Raw genomic sequence first — 16,148 nt, forward strand, 5'->3', positions numbered from 1 at the left:
CCCCGGATCTCACTTCCTGTTTGAAGAACCTACACCTTGGACCTAGAGAAAGCAACTTGTTTGCAGTACAGGCCAGGATAGCCCAGGCCTTGTCTGTCTGGCACCTGGAACTCCTCTTAGGTCCCTCTCCCAGGGTCTGCGGTAAGTTCTTAGTCGTGACTTTGGTTCACTAGCACATTAACGACTCGCCAACCCAATGCCTTGACTTACTTCACTTGAACCAGGACACTCGGAGGCCGGAAGGCAAGACTTATCATGGCGTTGATCTCCAAGCGCATTAATTGGCTCATCCTCAATTTTTCTCTTTCGCAAATAAAATGGTTGCCATGTGCTCATCCAACCACACTTGGGTTCACCTGCGCACCCTCCCAACCCTGTCCCTCACACATAGACTAGAGATCACGGACACAGTGACAAATTCCTCACTCGCGCCTTGCAGGTGGTTGGATTTATGCATTGCCTTCAAGAGAAGTCTCTGTGGGGCGCCTGTGGGGCTCAGTCTGTTAAGCACCTAACTCCAGATCTGGCTCAGGTCCTGACCTCAAAGTCGGTGAGTTCAAGCCCCACCTTGGACTCTGCAACCACATAACAGACCCTGCAGGGTATTCTGTGTCTCTGCCCCTCTCCTTTGGACACCTTCTCTCAAAAGAAATAAATTTGAAAAACTCTCTTTGCTCCTACATACAGAACACAAACTTAGCAACTTAGAGTGCTCAAAATTCTGACTTTGCAACGGAAGATGGAGAAGGGAAAAAACAGCCTTTGAGTTTTACTTGCCTTTCAGACTCAATTTTGCTTTTCTGGGCGTCGCGCAGCCTCTCTGATGGTGGCTCCTGCCGCGACGTCGCACAGATGAGGGTCATCTCTCCACCTGCAGGCCTCACAGCCCACCAGGCCCAGATCCACCTGGTCTGGGACCCCTGCTTCAGGGTCCATGCAGTAAGTCTCCCACCTTTGGTGGATAAACCCAGTTCGAAACTGTTTTCCAATGGGAAAACTTTCGGGTCCTAAAACCCCGCAATCACCCGCTGAAGTGACCCAGACCGGTTCCCCCAGGATGACCTGGCCCTGACCTGCTCATTGGCTCCCCAGGGTGGCCTGGGGCACAAGTGTCCTGAGCACAATCCTGAGGGCGGGGGAAGGGTTGGGGGATGAGAAGGCAGCTCTGGCTTCTCCTAAGCACAATAAGCCTCAAGATCTCGCCCAGAAACGGAAGCCCCCCCAAGAACTCTCCAACCTGGATCCAGAGCCAGGCTTCCAAGGCCAAGCTGGCCCCTGACACTCACCATCCTGCAAACACATCCCGGATAATCACAGCCTTCACACAAGGAGCTCGTTCTATCAGCAGCAGGCGCGGGCGGTCCTGGAAGACGCCCGTGGGGGTGTTGGGGGGGGGGGGGGGGGTTGACGGCGCCGCCTCCAGGGAGCCGAGGAGCCCACCCTGGAGAGCACGCCCAGAGCGGGACACTGCGTCCTCCTAGGGCCCTCCGCCAGGGCCCCAGGGCTGTGCGGCGGGACTTGACGGCTCTGCGAACCCCCGCGAGGGCCCCCAGGACGGTGCCGCAGACGCGATGGCTCAGACACCCTCAAGGTGGCGCCCTGGAGGTGGTGGAACCGCGAGACCTGATGGCTCCCACAGGCCCGCGAGGGCACCCCCACCCGGGCGGTGCCGGAAAGTGACAGTTGGGACACCCCCGCGATGGCCCCCAGGGCGGAGCCAGGGGACATGAGGGCTCTGACGGCCCCTCGAGTGCACCCACCCCGCCGGGCGGTGCCGGGAAGTGACCGGTGGGACACCCCCGCGACGGACCCCAGGGCGGAACTGCGAAACCTGAGGTCGCAGACCCCCGCACGAGGGCACCCAGGGCAGAGCCCCGAGTCCTGATGGCTCCTGAAACCCCCGAGAAGACCCCCACCCGATACCTTTTTCCATTGGATACTCTTTCCTGCTTTGTCAAAGATTAGGTGGCCATACATTTGTGGGCCCAATTCTGGGGTCTGTGTTCTATTCCGTTGGTCTATGTGTCTGTTTTTGTGCCAATATCACACTGTCTTGATGATTACAGCTTCGTGGTAGAGGCTAAAGTCTGGGGTTGTGATATCTCCTGCTTTGGGTTTCTTCTCCAATATTACCTTGGCTATTCTGGGTCTTTCGTGGTTCCACAGATTTTAGGATGGTTTGTTCTGGCTTTGAGAAGAATGCTGGTGTGGCGAGGTCAGCGGCTCAGTCCTCAGCAGGAAAAGGCGGTCCTTTATATTCCCAGATTTAGAGAGTACGTATGGCCTGGCAACTTGAGGGACAGTAAGAAATGAAAATGAAATAGGAGAGCTTGTTTTCATGGCTTAGCATTGCATTTTAACTAAAACACAATCATAGTCTTTTTTTTTTTTTTTTTTACTTGTGGTCCATCATCTTAACTGGTGGATTACTCCAGCTCAGCCAGGGGGCAGATTTGGCGGATGAGTTCAGCACATGACACATGTCGCCTCCTTTACAGGTTCACCAAGAGCCAGTGTGGTCCTTCCAACCATGGTCATTCCTTGGCTCTCAAGGGAGGGACAGCCCAGCGCCATTTCCTCCATCCAAATCTGGCTGCAATGCCTGATCCCGCACAACCACAGGCATCTCCCAGAGGCATTTTCCAGAATGCGTGGATGTTGCGAGTTTGGGTCCAGAACACTGCAATAAAATGAATGCCACTACCAAGCAGCTCAAATGAATCCTTTGGATTCCTAGTGGGAATGAAAGTTATCACTTGACTGGAGTCTGCCATGCGCAATAGCATTATGTTGAAAAAAATAACAAAAATACCATAATTAAAAAGCACTTTATGGTTTTTAACATTTTTAATATAGTCATTTTTCTTTTGAACGAGAGAGATGGAGCATGGGTGGGGGAGGGACAGAGAGAGAGGGAGACACAGAATCGAAGCAGGCTCCAGGCTCTGAGGTGTCAGCACAGAGCCCAACACTGGGCTCCCACCCGGGAGCTGTGAGATCATGACCTGAGCCGAAGTCCATGCTTAACCACCTGAGCCACCCAGGTGCCCCTTAAAAACACTTTCGTGTTTAAAAAAATGCTAAGCATCACCTGAGCTTTCAGCAATAGGTAATCACCGATTGTAGATCACCATAGCAGATATAATAATGAAAAGAATATAACACTGGGCAAGAATTAGCAAAGCAGAGACTTGGAGGCAGCAAATGCTCTTGGAAAAGTGGCCCCAGTAGACTCGCCCTACACACTGTCACTAAAAACCCTCCATTTGCACAGAATGCAGCGCCTGCAAAGCTCAAAAAAGCAAAGCACAATAAAACGAGGTAGGCGTGTGCTGGGTAAATTGGTGGGGGAGGAGTTTTCTGCTTCTTCGTTTGGTCACTTCAGACCCAATAGGGTGGAGGCACATCTCCGCTGATCTCTCCTGCATCTGCTCTCAGGGTAGGTGGTCACCATGGGGAAGAGTGGAAGCTGGGGGGAGATGGGTGTGAGGGTCTTCTGGAGCTGGGGTGCAGGGAGAGGGAGAATTCCCAGCAGGTAACTGCATACGTGACCACTGGCTGTCCTTCTGGCCCATTTTTGTTTGTTTGCATCACGTCCTCCTCATTCATATGGGTCCTATGGAGACACTTCTGTCAGGTCATGAGTGGCCAGCACGGATGCGTGGGCACTCTGAGGGACAAGGGATTTTGGAAGTGTTTGTTTTGCATGCTCCTGTCTAAGCTCGGATTGGCTGAGACAAGTGAGACATCAGGTGCCTTCCTCAGGTGAGATCCTTAGTTGCAGGCGGGGCCCAGCTGAGATCCCCTCTGCCATGAACTGAGTTGTGTTGCCCACAAGCGCCTGTGTTGGAGCCCTAGCCCCCAGCGGGAAGGTATTAGGAGGCAGGGCCTTGGAGAGGTGATTAGGGAGGAGCCCATGGGAGCAGCAGCTTTATAAAGCCAGGAAACAGCTTGCTCTTGTGTTCTCTTTCTCCTCTGTGTGAGATTTCCCCAGACCCAAGCATGGCATCCTGATCTCAGACTCTCAATATCCAGACAGGATGACACCTTTTCCCCCAAACCAGAGGACCGTACCTCTGTCAGGTCCTAGAGAAATAATTTAGCTAAGGGACCAGTGAGGCGGGACCACGGACCACACAGAAGCTGCATGGGCGGGCAGGAAATTGCATCTGCCTGAGCTCTGCCCCCAGCCTTTGTGGGATGAGGACTGTCTGAGATCTTGTGTGGGCCACCATGGGGAGCTTTGCTGCTGCCTGCTGAGTCAGCAAGAAATGTCGCGGCAGGGCAGGGTGCGCGCCGCTTCACAGACCAGCCCCTTCACTGTCTGCTGATCCCACAAATTCAAAAGGTCTTCCTTGTTCCAAGTCTGAGGGTCCGGGTGCTCTCCTGATGCACCAAGAGCAGAATCACACGTTGGCAATTCCAAAGGTCAGGTGCTATCTCCAATCCCCAAAACTCTATGGATTACGTGATTACCCCTCACAGCCCTTGGTACAGATGACGTATCCAAAGCATGCAACAGGGTAAAATTGATCCCAAGCTGTGTGGCTTGTACGTTATTGCCAGGCAGCCAGGCTTCCGGTGATGCTCCCACTCTGCCTGGAGTGAGTACCAGATGACCAAGGACTCTCGGCTGCTTCCTCCCAGCTGGCCCATCTGGGTTTACTTCCCTCCTCGGGGTCAGAAGCAAAAGGGGCAACACTAAGCAGTGTCAGTTAAACAAGACGTGTCAATTCTATGTATGAAAACATGTCCAGGGGCACCTGGGTGGCTCAGTCAGTTAAGCATCCGACTTCGGCTCAGGTCATGATCTCACAGTTCGTGGGTTCAAGCCCTGTGTTGGCTCTGTGCTGACAGCTCAGAGCCTGGAGCCTGCTTCGGAATCTGACTCTCTCCCCGCGCCCCTTCCCCCCTTGTGCTCTGTCTCTCAATCTCAAAAATAAGTAAGTAATAAAAATATTAAAAGGAAAAACAGTAAAATCATCCAGGTCAACCTGAGGGGCACTTCCGTCACTGCCCTGTGGGCCAATCTAACCAAACACCCCATCTTCATGCCCAAGGATCCTGCCCCTGGGGAGGGGTCTTACTTCAATATTCCCATGTCACCATCCCGGAGCTCTTTACAGAAAAAAAGAAGCTGTGGAAGCAGAGGGTAGTCTTCATTCTGTAGGTCATCGTCTGCAGTCTAGGGTTAATAACTGTCAACACACACACCCTTGCTGTGTGCCTGGATTTTCCCATGTCGTTTATGGGGCATCGCTCAACTGTGCGCTTCGGTGTTCGTTGTATGGAGTGAGTGAGCTGAGATGATGCTGTTTTCTCTCAAGGCAGCATTCCTTTCTTTAAAGGAAAGGTGCCTTTGTGGTTATGGAAGTTTGGTGAGTCCAGCGTTTGAAGGGGAAGCCTTGCTGGCTGAGGACCCAAGAGGAAGGTGTAGTTTGGATCCAAAAGCTGTCTACCATGGAAGTAGGAAGAACCAGTGTTGCACATGGAATCCAAGAGTAGTGTGCCGGAGAGAGCCTCATGGCCTATGAGAGGTTGGCCTTTTCCTTTATGCAGGCCTTCAACTGATTAGATGGGGCCCACCCACGTTGGGAAGAACAGTGTGCTTGACTCCATGCCCGCTGATTTCAATAGTAAATTCACCTAAGAACATTCTCATTGAAACATTCACAATGACGTTTCAACAGATATCTGGCCTCTTGGCCCAGACAAATGGGCTGCAATCAACCACATCAATGTCATAAGTCATATTGATAGTATATACCCTTGATGTGATATGATGTAGACGGCACTTTACCTCTTTGGTCTTCCTCCCCGAAATCCATAACTGCAGCCTAATCATAAGAAAAAGGTCAGATAAATTGCAATGAAGGGCATCCAACAAGACACTTGAGCGCTATTCTCCCAAATGGACAAGGTCATTAAAAACAAGGAAAGTTTGGGAACATGTCACAAACATGAGAATTCTAAGGAAACCTGTCAACTAAATGGAATGTGGTATTTTGCATAGTATCTTAGAAAAGAAAATGGACATTTGGGAAAACGAGGGAAATCTGAGTAACTCTAGACTCTAGTTAAGAATAATGTATCAATATTGGTCCATTCATTGTAAAATATACCATACTAATATAAGACGTCAATAATAGAGGAAACTGGGTGTGGGGTGTAAGGGAACGCTTTATACTAGCTTGTCAATTTTTCTATAAATCTAAAACTGTTCTAAAAAACAAATTGATTAAAAAACACTAACAAATAAAAACGCTCGCAGGGTCATTCAAAGAGCTTCCGTGGGGATTGAAGAGAACACAATAAATGTTACATAATAAGCTCCAACATTTATCCACTACTCTCTAGTTTAGGAAATGACTTAATATACAGTATTTCATTTAATCTTTAAACCATCTAGTGAAGTAGATACCATTATTTACTCCCATTTTGCAGTTCGAAAGAGTAGAGTTCAGAAAGATGAAGTGACTTGCTGGGAATCAAACATTGTTCTGACTCTAGTTTAAATGTCTAGTTACCTATCTATCTATTGTTCCCAAAGGTTAGCAGCAAGGCGAGCACTAACAGCACTAGGGTTTTAATGATTAATGAACGTAAGTCAAGTGAATAATTCCTGCCTATTTGACCTTAAAAGACATTTATCTAAGACCTTTATTTAAGTGTTGGTTAGTAGCATCTTATCCGGAAAAGTCCATGAATTGTGTTTGTCTCTCACAACAAGGATATAGAACGTGTTACCACTGAGAGCAGGCAGTGGTTAGCTTCTCATCAGAGAGCTTTATTTTTCAGGTCTGCACCCTTTAGGAATATGACCTTCACTCAAGGCTGCTTTTAAACGTTTCATTTGGCTTTTCGGAGTTGGCTGATGATAGATGGTGTTCGTAGTTTAAACTGGGGAAGTGTTCAAAGACCAGCAATGGTTTGGGGGATGGTTTACAAAGCATTCCAGCTGTGGTGGACATAAGCCGCTCCATCTGCCTGTATGGTGTGGGTATTGTTCTGCAGTGTTCCATAGCATGGAACACTTGCTTTGGGATTGCAAACTCCTTGGGGTATGGATGTGGTTTTTTGTTTGGACCATTTTACCTGTTGCAAAGCAACGTGTACTCTTTCTCCCTCTGAATCCAGAGGACATGTGACTCCTAAACTGACATCTGTAGGAGCTGGGAAAATATCCATGTATGAAACTGTGTCTTTTGCAATCCGTTTATCGTGGAAAGGTGTTGGGGGGGGGGGGTGGAGTCTACTACTTAAAATGTCAGTTGGATCGTGTAGAGCAACAACACTAATTATTGGATAACCTTAAACACAGCTACGTGAGATGCCCTTACCTTACAGAATCTGTCTCTAATCCTATCAGAAGCTGGTTTATGATTATAGATCTTGTTGGATGTTCTGAGGGGTAGTGGGCCCAGGTACCTGCTAAATCTTAGTTGGAGAGTGGGTATGGGAGGGGGTGGACAAGGCATCTATAGAGAATTTTGAGGAAGAGAACTCCCCCAACAAATGTTTTTAACTTCTTGTATCACTGAAAACTACCGGAAAGAAAGTCTAGATTATTTTGATCACACTTGGGGGCCTTTGGACAGAAGATATTTTTAGCACCTATGGGGTTCAAATCACTATACGACATCAGAGACTATACTCCATTCCTGTACCACACAGAAGCCATTTTTCTCTTGTTCCGCTTGTTCCCCTCCTCTGGAAGTCATCCCAGATTGCCTGCATTTCCTGAGCATTCAAGCTGTGTTCTCTCTTACCCTCTTCTCTTTACATCTCTTACTGGCTCCTTTACCTAGGATTCTTCCCTCTTCCCTACTTATCCTTCAAAACTCAGTTCACATTTTACCTGACTCTAGGAAATCTCCTTCGATCATTCGTCCATTTTAATTGCAAGTGTACATTAGGCACACTTCCTTTGTGGACCCCAAAACCTGTACACAGAGCTTTCTTACCCTTTGTTTGTTTATTCATTTATTCACCCATTCATTCAAAACTACTTATTAAACATCCACTCTGTGTCAGAAGCTGTTCTAGCTGCTGGAGATACAGTAGGGCACAAAACAGGTCGGGTTCCTACTTCCATGGAGCTTACGGTGGGGAAGATTGCCAATCAATAAGTAGGCAAAAAATTAAATAGAATTTATGATTGTAGATGGTGAAGGAAAAAAAGCATAATGTGATAATGCATGCTTCAATGTGGGAGCTGTTTTGATTGAGTTCTCAGAGAAGGTTTCTCTGTCAAGGTGACATTTGAATAGAGACCTGAATGATGAGAGAGCAAATGATGTGAAGATATGAGGGAAGAGAACCCCAAGCGAGGGAACAGGCAACAGGTAACAGTGAAAGATGCAAAGGGGAACAAGCTTGAGGTGTTTGAGGAACAGCAAGGAGCCTGTGTGACTGGAGCGTTGGTGAATGAGGAGGAATGCGGTAGGAGGAGAGATTGGAAAGTCAGGCCCAGCAAAGTCATGTTGGACATTAAAGGCCTAGGAGAGAGCTGTATGGGTTGATGGGGCCACGATTTGTAGCTAGACTTGTCACGCTCCAAAGCGTGTGACTATCATAGTATATTACCTATACATGTCGCATTCTATAATACAGTGATGGGAAGTGAAGCATTTAAGCTGTTCAAAAGTATCTAATTAAGATGTATTAACATGTAATGAAAGTGTTTTGGAAAAATTAATCATATGGACTAATTAGGAAAGAAATATACAGCTTTAGGCCTACTATTAGTCACTGACCTATTTTGATCAGTTCAGTGAGGATATAGATTTTTATCTGGCTGAACTATTTTGAAAACTGCTGTGTTTATAAATCAGAGAACATCTCAGTTCTAATTCCAGACTTATATCACTTATGATATTCAGCTTTCTTTTCACATATTGTATTAAAAAGAATCATGGCCAAGCATTTCATTACATAAGCATAAATTTTCAGATAGTTCTGAGATTTATATATTTGCATACAGAATTTTAGGGATACTGTGACCGTTTACTGGACATAGTTAACTTACATACCAATCACTTCCTCTTAAAACTAATAGAAGAGATGTATATTAATTTGAGCACATCCTGAAATTTGCACTCCAACAACAATTCTGGATATTTAGGTTCTTTGGTATCATAATCTGTGAATCTCTTCTGAGACACTCACTCTATTTCTACCATGTGACTTTATGATTCTAAAATTTGTTACTCCTCTGAGTACTGGAGAATGAGGTTCTAGGACTCATATTCTATCTAAATGTCTTCACTTCCTTGAAGAAGTCAGTCGCTGCCTTGGTTCATTTCCTAAAGTTTAAGTTTCAATGTGTTTAAGTATTTGTCATATCAGTAAGAAAGACTAATCTTTTTTTTCTCTTTTTTTTTTTCTCTTTTTTTTTATTAAGCACATAGTTGTTTTTTTTTTAATGTTTATTCATTTTTGAGACAGAGAGAGACAGAGCATGAACCGGTGAGGGTCAGAGAGAGGGAGACACAGAATCTGAAACAGGCTCCAGGCTCTGAGCTGTCAGCACAGAGCCCGACGCGGGGCTCGAACTCACGGACCGTGAGATCATGACCCGAGCCGAAGTCAGCCGCTTAACTGACTGAGCCACCCAGGCGCCCCAAGAAAGACTAATCCTAATGACACTGGGGGACCTACCAAAATGGAGTCCTTTAGTTCTGAGTCATTTAGCTTTGAATCTTTTATTTTATTTCTTTAATAAATTTAAACAAGTAATCTCATGTCATTAAAATAAACTAGGTGTCCACACCCTACTTCGTCTTCTTCCAAATACACCATAAATAAGTACCAGTTAAGGGCGTGAGCATGAGTAAAGTTGGAGGTCTTGATCTGTACCTCCATGAAACCACAGAGGACTCAGCACAACTGTTTCATACCACGCACCCTTTTTCTGAAAGAGGTATGGAGTCTGGGCTTGCACAACTCTTCTTTCCTGATGAAAATCAGGTATTGACAACAATTTTCCCCCTTTTTTGCAGGGGCCCCATCTGTGACAAGTGCAATCAGCTTATCCATGTTTAGACCAAACTTCTCAAATTTCTTCTTGGCAGATGGCTAAGTTCTATCAGTTCATGTGTCCTGGCTATTTGGGAAAAACGTTTTCTTCCCCAAAAATATCACAGCCAGCATGCTGGCAAGTGTTATGTGACCGGTACTCACATGCTTTGCCACTGGAAGCATAAAGGGGTGAGGTCTTTGGGGAGGACTGCTTTCAGATTGTTTCAAGAGACTTGAAAAAAGCATCTCCTTTGACCTAGTGACCTGATATCTAGAAATGCAAACAAGGAAGTCATCAGAGATGATGATCAAAGATATATGTGTAAGGATGTTCACTGCAGCATTATTTATAACCGGAAAAAGCAGGACTTGATTGGCCCAAATATCCAAGAAGTGAATGGTTTAATTAGTTATGATGCATCCCTAAGATGGATGTTTTGCAACAACAGAAATAATGTTTTCAAAGAATGCTTTCTGACACGAGAAATAATAAATTAATATTAAGTGATGAAACTAAGGTATAAATGATACATAGTTTAAGATCTGAATTAAAGAAATTAAGTTTATATGTGGGTATAACACATTCTGTCCATCTCTACCAGAGTCACTGGGTACTAGGGGGTTGGTGAAATCTGACCCTTCTTGAACTGCCCTGTGTTACTAATCTCACTCAAATGAAGAACCACATAAAGTATACAAAATTGCTTATGGAGGCAGCTCTTAGCAAGGGGTAGGAGAAATAGAGACTGGAACCCATTCATCTTCAGGAGTTCCTTATATGGGAAAGTGAAGCTTTTCGGACTGGGGCCTCCAAAAAGAGGGTGGCCTCTGTGAGAATTTCTTTTTTTTTTTTTTTTTTAAACGTTTATTAATTTTTGAGACAGAGAGAGACACAGCATGAGCAGGGGAGGGGCAGAGAGAGAGGGAGACACAGAATGGGAAGCAGGCTCCAGGCTCTGAGCCATCAGCCCAGAGCCCGACGCGGGGCTCGAACTCACAGAACGCGAGATCGTGACCTGAGCCGAAGTCGGCTGCTCAACCGACTGAGCCACCCAGGCGCCCCGCCTCTGTGAGAATTTCTATCCTTGGGACCTCTTTCCCTTCTCAGTTTCCCTGAACTTTTTCCTCTTTAACCCCATCTTCTAACAAATCCCCTGAACGTTTTCCTCTTTAACCCTGTCTTCTAACAAATCCCTGAGGTCCCTGCTCTCATTCCCTCCTTTGGGAATTCGACTTCTCATTTCTGAAGGAAAACAATCTGCCCCTCTGACCTTTTGTATATTTCTGGTTAGGACCGTTTTTCCCTCAGCCCCTATTCTTCTCGGTCGTTTCCTGTTCCTCAAAGAAAGATCATTACTGCTCATTTTCTCTTTAGTTCACCCAAGAAGTAATCATATCTCACCAAGGGGTGGTGTGTGTGTGTGTGTGTGTGTGAGAGAGAGAGAGAGAGAGACAGAGACAGAGACAGAGACTAGAGAGAGAGAGAAAGCGATCTTCATATTCCTAAATCCACCAAACCAGCTGTCAATGGCTCCCCCTCTTTGCTACCCAGAGTTGTGTCACTACCAATTGCATACCCTTTAATGACATGACGTAACCATAAATTTAGAGGACAGACTTTTCATTGTTACAATACCCTATCCAGCAAATCGAGCTGCCTTTATATTATCAATATGACTTGAAAGTTTGATATGGAGAAGGCTGGGAAGTAATGGAATGCATTAATGAAAAGCATGATCTTTGGAATCATGCCCGGCTTCAAATTTTCCCTCTACCGCCTAGTAGCTGTGTTACATCAAGCAACTTATTGACTCTCTCTGTTTCCCGGTTAGTAAAGTGGGGATAAAACCTATATCATGTGCAGAGAAAGTGGGACCCTCTTATGCTGTCGGTCAGAATGCGAACTTGTGCAGCCACTCAGGAAAACGGTACGGAGGTTACTCAAAAAGTTAATAATAGAACGATCCTATGATGCAGCCATTAAACTATGAGGTATTTACCCAGAGGATACAAAAGCACTGATTTGAAGGGATACACGCACCCTGATGTGTATAGCAGCATGATCAACAAGAGCCAAATTATGGAAAGAGTCCAAATAGCCATCGACTAACGCATGGACAAAGAAGATGTAGGGGCGCTTGCGTGGGTCTGTTGGTTGAGCGTCTGACTTCCGCTCCAGTCATGAGCTCATGGTTGGTGGGTTGGAGCCCTGTGTCGGGCTCTGTACTGACAGCTTGGTAGATTCTGTGTCCTCTCTCTCGCCCCTCCCCTGCTTGTGCTCTTTTTCTCTTTCTCAAAAATTAATAAATAAACATTAAAAGAAAGAGCCTCCACTGAAGAAAAATAAAGATGTAGCATATGCATACATACAAACGTGTGTATGTATATACATATACGTATGTCTGTGTATATATATATGTATATACATATATATATGATGGTATATTAATCAGCCACAAAAAAGAATGAAATCTTGCCATTTGCAGTGACATGGATGCAGCTAGAGAGTAAATAAGTCAGCCAGAGAAAGACAAGTACCATATGATTTCACTCATATATGGAATTTAAGAAATAAAACAGGTGAACATAGGGGAAAAAAGAAAGTGACAACCCAGAAAACAGACTCTTAACTATAAAGAACAAACTGAGGGTTACTGGAGGGGATGTGGGTTGGGGAGTGGGTTAAGGAGTGCACTTGTTGTGATGAGCTTTGGATATTGTATATAAGTGAGGAATCACTGAATTCGACACCTGAAACTTATATTACACGGTATCTTAACCAACTGCAGTTTAAATAAAAGACCTTGGGGAAGAAAGTCAGTATTATCTGACTAGTTGGATAGGTCTTCTTCTTGTGTATGAGTCTCAAAAAGTAAATAATGAGGCATAGACTTTGAGTTGTCCCTCAGTGTATGTTTTCCTCCTCCTCTTCATTAGAGAACCCCAATTTTTAGAGAATCCCGGGTCAGAATCAGTTTCATGGGCAGTAACCCACGATGCAGTGCTCAGAGCGTCCCAAGATTACTCTAATGCTTTGCTGTTGCCATCTTGAAATTCTTAATACTTGTATAACAAGGGGCCCCACATTTCCTTTTGCATCGGGCCCTGTCAATTGTCTACCTAATCTTGATCTGTGCACAAAACTGTCCACGATAGAGACTCATTTCTCATTCTGTCTTCAGCTAAGAGTGTTTCTGCGCAAATTCTGCTCAATGGGATGTAAGTAAAATTGTATGTGCAGCTCCTGGAATGTGTCCTTAAAAGATATTCCTCCTTCTTGCTGGAAGAAATATGGTATTCTTCTTGTTTTATTTTTCTTTTTTGAGAGAGAAAGATGGGCAGAGGGAGAGGGAGATGGAGAGAGAGAGAATCAAGTAAGCTGACACCCAGCATGGAGCCCGATGCAGGGCTTAAACTCACAACTGTGAGATCATGACCTGGGCCAAAACTGAGAGTTGGACACTTACTTAACTGACTGACCCACCCAGGTGCCCCCAGAAATATAATCTTAATAACTAGAATCTCAGTAGTCATCTTGGATCAAGCTGGAAATCATGCCAGGTGGGGCAGCAGGATATGATAGTTTGATCCTTGACACTCAGAGTAAATAACAGACCTGAACTACCTACAGACTTCCTCAATTTAAGAAATACGAAACACTTTATCTTAAGCCACTGATATTTTGAGTTCTCCTGTAACTTGTACATGAACCTAACCCTAACTACCTAAAAGTTTTGGGAGGAGGCGGGGGGGGGGGGGGGGGGGGAGCTAGAGACAGAGGAAATACACAAAACTAGAAGCTTTGAATAGATCAGTAAAGCAGATATATCTGTAGTGATATCAATCAAGAAGAAAATGAAATACCAAACTTCATAATAAAAAAAAAATATATACACTCACAAGAGAGATTTTAAAAGAAAAATATGGTAACACATAAATGAAATTCATGTATTTCTGAAAAATATAAAATGCCAAAATAGGCTGAAGAAAATACAAATTAACAATCGTTAAAGAATTTGAAATGGTAATTAAAAATGTTCCTCCCCAAATTCTCTAGGCTCAGATGGTCCGTTTTATTTTGTAACGTAGGCATAAATATTTTATTTTATTTTAATTTTTTTAATATGAAATTTATTGTCAAACTGGTTTCCATACGATACCCAGTGCTCATCCCAACAGGTGCCCTCTTCAATACCCATCACCCATCCTCCCCACCCACCATCAACCCTCAATTTATTCCCAGTTTTTAAGAGTCTCTTATGGTTTGACTCCCTCCCTCTCTAACTTTTTTTTTTCCTTCCTCTCCCCTATGGTCTTCTGTTAAATTTCTCAGGCATAAACATTTTCAATAGAATAGTTGACTGAATCCAACAATGCATTACAAAACTAAACTGAGATCAATTAGTATTTATCCCAGAAATGCAAAGATGATTTAAAATTAGAGTACCTATCAATTTGTTTAGCCACATTAGAGGAGAAATATGATTATCAGAGTGCATGCAAACAAAGTTTTTGTTTTAAAATTTAATATCTCTTTGTAATTTAAAAACTCTTTGCAAGCTTCCTCAACATGTCTTAGACTTTATGTCAAAGTCTACACTTAATGAAAAACATTTAAATGCAGTATTTATTATGAGGAAAAGACAAGAATCCCAACTATAAACTACATTTTAATACAATACTAGGGGCTCTGGCTAAAGCAATACTAAAGTAAAAGTAAATATATTAAACAATGGGAAGGGAAAAGACAACTGCTATTTTGCTGTTGATTGTTCTTATAGGTTAATATAAATCTGAAACAGTCACCAAACTATTAGACATAATATGAGAGTGCATAGAATTTTACAATTATAGTATTAACTTACAAAATCAATAGCACTTGTCTACATGAGCAAAGCACATAGAAAACAGTACAGACCCTGAGATATCACTTGCAATATTATAAAGACTATGAAATATCTAAGAACTGCATTTAAAATTTTTTTAATGTTTATTTATTTTTGAGAGAGAGACAGAGAGTGAGAGCAAGGGTGAGGCACACAGAATCCGAAGCAGACTCCAGGCTCAGAGCTGGGAGCACAGAGCCTGACGTGGGGCTTGAACTCACAAACCATGATGAGATCATGACCTGAGCTGAATACCACCACTTAACTGACTGAGCCACCCAGGCGCCCCTACGAAGTGCATTTAAATAGTGTTTTCAGGGAAGACTTCTCCAATAACGTAACATTTGAGATGAGATCTGAAAGAAATGAGAGTCAATCAGGCAGATTATCTGACAAGGAGCATTCTGGGCCAAGAAACTGCAAGGACAAATGACTTCACACCTTGGATTTTTCTCTTCCTCTCCACATCAGAATATTTTCCTTTCTGTAAAGTTCAGACACGTTTCAACATTTAAATAGTTTGTCCAGGTTAAGAAGAAACCCTCAAATAACTCTTTGGTAGCCTTGGCATAGAGTAGTTGATGTTTTCTTAAACAAAGCTTAGAAGATGAGAAAAGAAATGATAACATTTCTCGAAGGTCAAAACAGCAATGAAAAGTAGACATACAAATGACTAGTTGAATTAAAAAATATTTTCACCTCTCTTCTGCCCACCCTCTACTTCACTTAGCTGACCCCCTTCTCCTTAATACTCAGCTCCAGGGTCCTTTCCTCCAGAAAATCTTCCATGCTGTCCACCAAGAGCATCCCTCTTTGATGCTTTCTGAGCACGCTTGTATCACTGCTCTTACTACGTTGTTTGGAAATCGTAAGTTGGATTTGTGTGTGTTCGTCTTTTCTTCCCAACGAGTTTGTAAACATCGAAAGCATGGGATTTTTGATACGAAATGACTTGAGAGAACATAGCACCATTTCAGTCTTGCCTGGCACTACAGCTATCTGACTGTGTGACTTGAACTCTCTGAATCTCAATGTCGTCCTCTGTCCAGGATGATGATGTTAATAGTAACTTTCCAAGGTTACTTTGAGACGGAAGTGAGTTGGCCCAGGTGAGAAATGTGATCATACCTTGAATCTCTCTCTTTCCATACTGTATCTAACTCAGTGGCAGGCAAATGGAAGGGATCGTTTTAATAAATGTTTACGGAGGAGGTAGGTGAATCCTACAGGGACTATTTTGTG

General features: G+C 44.2%; 1 protein-coding gene across 1 annotated transcript in view; it reads right to left on the minus strand.

The window, feature by feature from the left end:
• Nucleotides 1-1,788, minus strand: part of LOC132664878 (uncharacterized) — a 47,796-nt gene extending 46,008 nt beyond the window's left edge. Inside the window, exon 1 of the transcript XR_014136515.1 lies at nt 1,287-1,788. The gene's annotated coding sequence lies outside the window, so the exon portion shown is untranslated. The remainder of the gene's footprint in view (nt 1-1,286) is intronic.
• Nucleotides 1,789-16,148: the final 14,360 nt, after the last annotated feature.

This window comes from Panthera onca, chromosome F2 (assembly GCF_046562875.1).
Source record: "Panthera onca isolate mPanOnc1 chromosome F2, mPanOnc1 haplotype 2, whole genome shotgun sequence".
Taxonomy (NCBI): domain Eukaryota; kingdom Metazoa; phylum Chordata; class Mammalia; order Carnivora; family Felidae; genus Panthera; species Panthera onca.